This window comes from Bufo gargarizans, chromosome 1, assembly GCF_014858855.1.
Source record: "Bufo gargarizans isolate SCDJY-AF-19 chromosome 1, ASM1485885v1, whole genome shotgun sequence".
Lineage (NCBI taxonomy): Eukaryota > Metazoa > Chordata > Amphibia > Anura > Bufonidae > Bufo > Bufo gargarizans.
The window spans coordinates 12,213,357-12,221,533 of NC_058080.1; positions in this window are offsets into that span (position 1 = coordinate 12,213,357).

The following is an 8,177-nucleotide window of genomic DNA, read 5'->3' on the forward strand; positions in this document are numbered from 1 at the left end:
CCAGTCTGCTATCTGCATTTGGAATCTGTTGCTGTCAACTCTGAAGATGAGATCCAGAGAGCGGTCACTATCAGTGAAGCCATCATTAGGCTGAAAAACACCACAAACCCATCAGAGAGATAGCAAAAACATCAGGCGCAGCCAAAACAACTGTTTGGAACATTCTTACACAGAAGGAACGCACCGGTGAGCTCAGCAACATCAAAAGACCCAGAAGACCACGGAAAACAACTGGTGGATGAGCGAAGAATTCCTTCCCTGGTGAAGAAAACGCCCTTCACAACAGTTGGCCAGATCAAGAACACTCTCCAGGAGGTAGGTGTATGTGTGTCAAAGTCAACAATCAGGAGAAGACTTCACCAGAGTGAATACAGAGGTTCACCACAAGATGGAAACCATTGGTGAGCCTCAAAAACAGGAAGGCCAGATTAGAGTTTGCCAAACGACATCTAAAAAAGCCTTCACAGTTCTGGAACAACATCCTATGGACAGATGAGACCAAGATCAACTTGTACCAGAGTGATGGGAAGAGAAGAGGATGGAGAAGGAAAGGACCTGCTCATGATCCTAAGCATACCACCTCATCAGTGAAGCATGGTGGTGGTAGTGTCATGGCGTGGGCATGTATGGCTGCCAATGGAACTGCTTCTCTTGTAGTTATTGATGATGTGACTGCTGACAAAAGCAGCAGGATGAATTCTGAAGGGTTTCAGGCAAAATTATCTGCTCATATTCAGCCAAATGCTTCAGAATTCATTGGACGGCGCTTCACAGGGCAGATGGACAATGACCCAAAGCATACTGCAAAAGCAACCAAAGAGTTTAAGGGAAAGAAGTGGATTGTTCTGCAATGGCCGAGTCAATCCCCGGACCTGAATCCGATTGAGCATTTCACTTGCTGGAGACAAAACTGAAGGGAAAATGCCCCAAGAACAAGCAGGAGCTGAAGACAGTTGCAGTAGAGGCCGGGCAGAGCGTCACCAGGGATGAGACCAGCGTCTGGAGATGTCTATGCGTTCCAGACTTCAGGCTGTAACTGACTGCAAAGGATTTGTAACCAAGTATTAAAAAGTGACAGTATGATTTATGATTATTATTCTGTTCCATTACTTCTGGTCCCTTAACAAGTGGGAGGCACAGATGCAAACTGCTGTCATTCCTGCACCGTTCACCGGATTTGGATGTAAATCCCTCAAATTACAGCTGACAGTCTGCAGGTAAAGCTGACAGTCTGCAGGTAAAGCTGACAGTCTGCAGGTAAAGCCGACAGTCTGCAGATAAAGCTGACAGTCTGCAGGTAAAGCTGAGAGTCTGCAGGTAAAGCTGACAGTCTGCGGGTAAAGCACATATTGTCTGTTTCATTTCAGATCCATTGTGGTGGTGTATAGAGCCAAAAATGTTAGACTTGTGTCCATGTCCCAATATTTATGGACCTGGCTGTAGGCTGTAAGCGCATTTTAGTCAGTAAAGAGAAAGAGAAAATAAGGAATATTGTCCATATGATGAAGGTATTTTTTTAGTGGCAGATAGATCCATATATAAATGTACCAGTGCAGTTCCAACCACAGATGCTGCGATCTGTAAAGATGCATCAACTGAGGGTGGAATTGGCAATAAAGTAGAGGAAAGTAAGAATAATGATGCTTTGAGAACTCAGCGGGATGAGATGAAACACATATGTATGATCTCTGCTGAAGGTGACCGTAACCTTATAGATGAAGAAGGGTCAGTTCAACTAGAGAAGACATTGCAGATCTCTGCTGAAGGTGACTTTGTGTCAGTAGACAATGACAAGTCTTTACACCAGCAGACATTGCATATTAAAGAAGCCCGTTTATAATTAAAATTGCAGAAGCAGTTAATGAAAATATACAAATAAATCCCCACATATGATGTAAACCTCCATGTGTGCAGGAATTCTGAGATTTTTGAGAGCCATTCAGACAGATTTGAAGGAATTGATTATTTAGATTGTGGCTTCCTGTGAATTTTTCTAAGAGTCGAGCAATGAAACAGTTTGATGATAATGATTCAAACTTGTGGATTTTTCATAATGATGTTCAAAGATTAAAATAGCTGATTTGGTGCACTAGAAGTGACAGCATGCCCACATATGAAATTCCAAAGGAATTAAAAATTGGCAGAAAGGAATCCATCCACATTTGGATTTGTTCACGTTTGAACAGACATCCAAAGTGGTTATTGAGAATGCCAAACTTTCACATATCATTCACATGTTTGTCTGAAAGTTTACATTTTTAGAGCCTTCTATATGAGTGTTGGCATCAGAGAAACAAACATTATTTCAGGCTGCAGAGTTTCTGGACATTATGAGGAAGCACATGAAACCGAACATGTCTCCGTCACCATATCAGAAGTATAGATAGAACACCGGTAGATGTAAAAATAGACAGAATCCGGTCTAAGAAGACTCAAATATCATATACATGTAAAAGAAGCAAAGATACTCTTTATGAGTAATGTTTAGACTCTATCATATGATAAACTCAGTCACAGACACAAATCCACAGACACCAATTGTCACTGAACATAACTCTCAGTGTCAGACATTTCTTAAAAGAACTAAAAGATTTTGACATTTCTAAACCAGTCACATTGAGCAGGATATTCCAGGATCTCATCAACAGAGAAGTTATGAGAAGAAAGTTAAGTATTGGCTAGAAATAATTCTATTGAGGACAGACATATTGGTAATGGTTTTGGCCTGGATAAGGATAAGATTTTGTTTTTTCATTAAAGTTAGCTACATAAAAGTTCTGATTAATTATAAGATAAAGTATGACATAATTATTATATGGTATACAAAAGTATATACAGAGGAATGTGATACATATTGTAAGATCAGCACATTGTAGGATAAACATTGTATTTAGATTATGGCTCCATCCTCTCTTTATGGCTCCATCCTCTCCATCCTCGCTCGGCCGCTCCATCCTCAGTGCGCCTGCGCCGGGTGTACATGTGACGCCAACTAAAGACCGGCGCGAGATTCAAAACGCAGACAGGGCCAGTCAGAGGACGATCTCGTTCGCTGGCCCTGTCAATCAACATGAGGAGGGGGCGTCATTATGAATGGAGGATGCGGCTGCTAGAGAGGTAATTTGCATATGATAAAAGTCAGTTTTTTATATAACTACTGAACCAAACGGAGTAATAGCCATATATAATGAGAAATCGCAACATAAGGATTTTAAGGAGACAAAAAAAAAATTTGAGTTTAGTGGAGGGACAGAAATAAAATTGATAAAGTTTAATTCTATGGTATAGAAGACAGAAGCTAATTCTAGAATTAGCAAGATTCTATTCTCATATGTCTTGAGACATTTCTCTATATACTGCAGGAGGTCAGAGAATAGAAGAATAAGATATTTGTATATTCTTTATACAGATAATATTGCTGGGAAATATGTTTCTGTTGTATCTAATGTTGTTTTCTATTTTTATATTTTCTCCAGTATAAATGTTCTTGAGAAGCAGCATTTGACCGAAATAAAAAATGTCCTTCCAGGGTTTTCCTGCGGTGTGGGAATCTCAGCTGGGGAGATGAAGGTTACACGGGCTAACTGAAAGCTGAACGAGCTGAGAGGGAGGAATTGGTCTCGGAAAGACCCCAGAGAGTGGTGGGATCATATTGTTTTGTTACCCAATTTGGACTGAACACAAAATGTGGGACTTTACGTTATGCAATATGTGTGGGCTGAAGAAAGCTCAAAGCTGAAGTTTGAACATGTTTACTGAAATAAACACTGCCCGTGGTGAAGACTGAACTGACACGTGTATGTGTGATGGCGCTAACACCCCCACACCATCATCTGGACGCTATGTGGCACCATTTATCTGAAAATGATGACACTAGTTATCTGGATTCAGTGTGGCATCATTTATCTGTTACACGCATATACCCTGCACATGTAGAGGCACTTTGGATTTTGTTTTCCATTTAGTACAAGACTACTGATTTGCCTGCTCTTGACATGTGCTCTTTTAACATTAAAATATAACTTTTATTAGTCGTTTTACAAACTTAGTGATACCTTATTTCTATCTAACCTACTGTTAAAACTATCTGCTGGGCCCTCTAGTGTGCTGTTTGATTTAGCTGTACTTGGATTTTGATAGCCTGGTGGCGGCGCGCTTGCTCCAGTAGCTATCTGATATTTGTCTCGGCGTCTGCCTACTATCACACTATTAAGAGGTATCGAGCAGCTTAAAACCCTATGAGCTGCCCCCCGATATGTTTCGCCATACACATGGCGTCTTCAGGGGAACGGGCAGTCTACAATATGATTAGAGTGACGGGGTCTATTTATTTCCTCCTGTTGGTGACGCGTACTAGCTAATGAGTCGACTCCTTATTGGCCAGGGTTGAGTTACAATTCACTCGATTTGTTACTTTTTTAGCTAGGATACTCCTTTGTTATGACGTCCCTGTTATCGCGATGTTATCAGGGATCACGCGCATGTCACTGCTCTTAGGTTCGTTTTCAGGTGCGATCTATATTTATCTCGAAAAAATATACGAATATCTATACTTTAGTTTGGATATAATCGGATGATCCTTGCGATCTTTTTATTGGCTTAGTTTTTATTCGGATAGTTTTTCTAGTGTTTGATGACTCTTCTTCTCGCGGTATGTGCTTGGTCTCGCGCATGTCTCCGCACTTTTATTGAGAAGAAGCCACTTTGTAAGTCTGCGCATGCTCTTGGTTTTTGGTGTGTGATTTTTCTAGCTAATGTTTTTCTTAATACTGGCGTCCTTTCTTATCTTGTGGGGCTTTTCTAATTCTGAAGTTTATTTGTTTAAATAGTATAACATGATTTATTTAATTTATTCCTGTTTATATTTATATTATTTATTATTTTGCTTGTAATTTTTAATTTATTAATTAGTTTATTGTTTATTGTTCTTATTTTATATTTTCTAAATTTTCTAAATTTTTCATGTTTTCTCCTATTTTTTCAGGTTCTGTTAGATCGACGAGGAGGTAATAATTTTTTCTATATTTCTTATATTTATTTTTATTCTTTTGTGACTCGTCACTAATCTATTGTTTGATTCTAGGTGGTCAGATTATAATTTCTTATTATTTATTTGGTGAATTACATTTGTATTTGTGATGCCACTTTTATAAAAAAAGATGCATATGTAAAACCTTCGTTCAGTCCCAGGGGGGAGAGACTTTTTAATCTATATATCCAGCGGGTTTCTTCCCGCTGTAATTTTTTGTCTAAATCACCCTGTCTTGGGCCGGATTTTATTTTTGTTATGCCCCATATTTTCAAGCTGTCAATTTTGCCACTATGCTCTGCTTGTAAATGTCTGGCTAATGTGGTATCTGTTTTGAGGTGGATGTCACTGAGATGTTTAGATATCCTTCTTTGGAGTTCTTGTATGGTTTTACCCACATCAATTTTGGGGCAGCTGCATTGTATGGCATAAACTACCCCTGTAGTTTTACAGTTTATGTATTGGGTAATTTCATATTTCTTGTTGTCGACTGGGTTTTCAAATTCTTTACATGCTAGCATTTTACTACAGAATTGGCAATTTCCACATGGGTAGGAGCCCTTTGTGGCTAGCCAGGTGGTTTTGACTTCTTCTTTTCGGTGGTTCCACTGGAAATGGCTATGTACGAGCTGTTCCCTTAGATTTGGTCCTCTTCTATATGTTATTGTAGGATGTTCCGTGATGATGTTTTTGATGTCTTCATCTAGTTTTAAAATATTCCAATATCTTTTTAGAATTTTACTAACTTCTTGATGTTTAATGTCATAGGTGCCGATGCACCATAATATTTTTTTAGGAGTAATTGGAATTTTTTTATCCTGTAAAAGGTCAGCCCTGTCTCTTGCCTTCGCCTTCCGATATGCTTTATGTAGTACTTTTTTTGGGTACCCACGTTCTAAGAATCGTTGATATAGTGTCTGACTCTCGCGTTCAAAAGCCTCCTCAGTGGAGCAGTTTCTTCTTGCTCTACAATATTGACCTACTGGAATTCCTCTTTTTAGTGGTATTGGATGGTAACTTGACCAATGGAGGAGGCTATTGCTTGACGTGGGCTTTCTATAGATTTCTGTCGTTATAGTTCCATCTCCTGGTAAACTGAGAGTAACATCTAGGAAATTGAGTTGATTTTTATCAATTTCACCAGTGAATTTCAGTCCTATAGTGTTAATATTAAGAATTTTGACAAATTCGTGAAATTCTATCTTGGTTCCTTCCCACAATATGATGACGTCGTCAATATAACGACCCCAATATGCAATGTGTTTGGTGAAGTGACTGTGTGCTTCTGTAAACACTATTCTATCTTCCCACCACCCTAGAAAAAGGTTAGCGAAATTCGGTGCGCATTTCGTACCCATTGTGGTACCTGTGATCTGCAAATAATAATCACCATCAAAAATAAAATAATTGTGTGCAAGTAGAAATTGTAATAGTGACAAGGCAAAGTGGTTGTGGTCTCTATATTGAGCTCCTCTTGTATCTAAATAATATTTAGTTGCCTCTAGGCCCTTTGGATGTTGTATGCTAGTATATAGCGCCTCTACGTCTAGGCTGGCCAATAGCATATCTTTCTCTACATGTATATCTTGCAATTTTAATAGCACATCTTTGGTGTCTAAATTTACACCACTATTTACCAAATACAACAATATACAAACATTTGTTGATCTGGTAACTATTAAATTACAAAAAATAAAGACCAAAAATCCCAGATAAATAGTAATCGTACTAAAAAAGAAAAAATAGCTCTACAAGAATTTAGAAATAAAACCGTCAGATTTCAGGGATTTAGGTCAAAAGCTTAGGGCAAGGACCTCAAAGGTAGTATTTTCCGAAATACTACCTGTACCACGGGCCACACAAGAAAGGCAGCGGGAGATTAGGGAGATTAACAAGTGGCTCCAGAACTGGTGTAGGAAGGAGGGGTTTGGGTTCCTGGAGAACTGGGCGACTTCTCTGTTGGCTACAGGCTCTATCGTAGGGACGGGCTGCACCTCAATGGGGAAGGGGCAGCTGTGCTGGGGGGGAAGATGGCTGGGAGGTTGGAGGAGTGTTTAAACTAGGGACTGGGGGGAGGGAAATTATGTTATAGAATGGGAAGATAGTGCAGATAGAGACCGGGGGCAGGTAGTGAGACTGGGGGAGGAATGGAAGGAGGGACTAGAACAGCTCAGAAGGAAAGGTGTAGGGTAAAAAATATACATAAACCTCTCAAATGTATGTATACTAATGCCAGAAGCCTGACTAATAAACCGGGGAACTGGAATTAGTGATGTGTGAGGAGGACTATGACTGTGGGAATAACTGAGACATGTCTGGATGATAGCTATGACAGTGGGAATAACTGAGACACGGCTGGAGGATAGCTATGACAGGGGGAATAACTGAGACACGGCTGGATGATAGCTATGACAGTGGGAATAACTGAGACACGGCTGGATGATAGCTATGACAGTGGGAATATCTGAGACACGGCTGGAGGATAGCTATGACAGTGGGAATAACTGAGACACGGCTGGATGATAGCTATGACAGTGGGAATAACTGAGACACGGCTGGATGATAGCTATGACAGTGGGAATAACTGAGACACGGCTGGATGATAGCTATGACAGTGGGAATAACTGAGACACGGCTGGATGATAGCTATGACAGTGGGAATAACTGAGACACGGCTGGATGATAACTATGACAGTGGGAATAACTGAGACACGGCTGGAGGATAGCTATGACAGTGGGAATAACTGAGACACGGCTGGATGATAACTATGACAGTGGGAATAACTGAGACATGGCTGGATGATAGCTATGACACTGGGAATAACTGAGACACAGCTGGATGATAGCTATGACAGTGGGAATAACTGAGACATGGCTGGATGATAGCTATGACAGTGGGAATAACTGAGACACGGCTGGAGGATAGCTATGACAGCGGGAATAACTGAGACACGGCTGGATGATAGCTATGACAGTGGGAATAACTGAGACACGGCTGGATGATAACTATGACAGTGGGAATAACTGAGACACGGCTGGATGATAAGCTATGACAGTGGGAATAACTGAGACACGGCTGGATGATAGCTATGACAGTGGGAATAACTGAGACACGGCTGGATGATAGCTATGACAGTGGGAATAACTG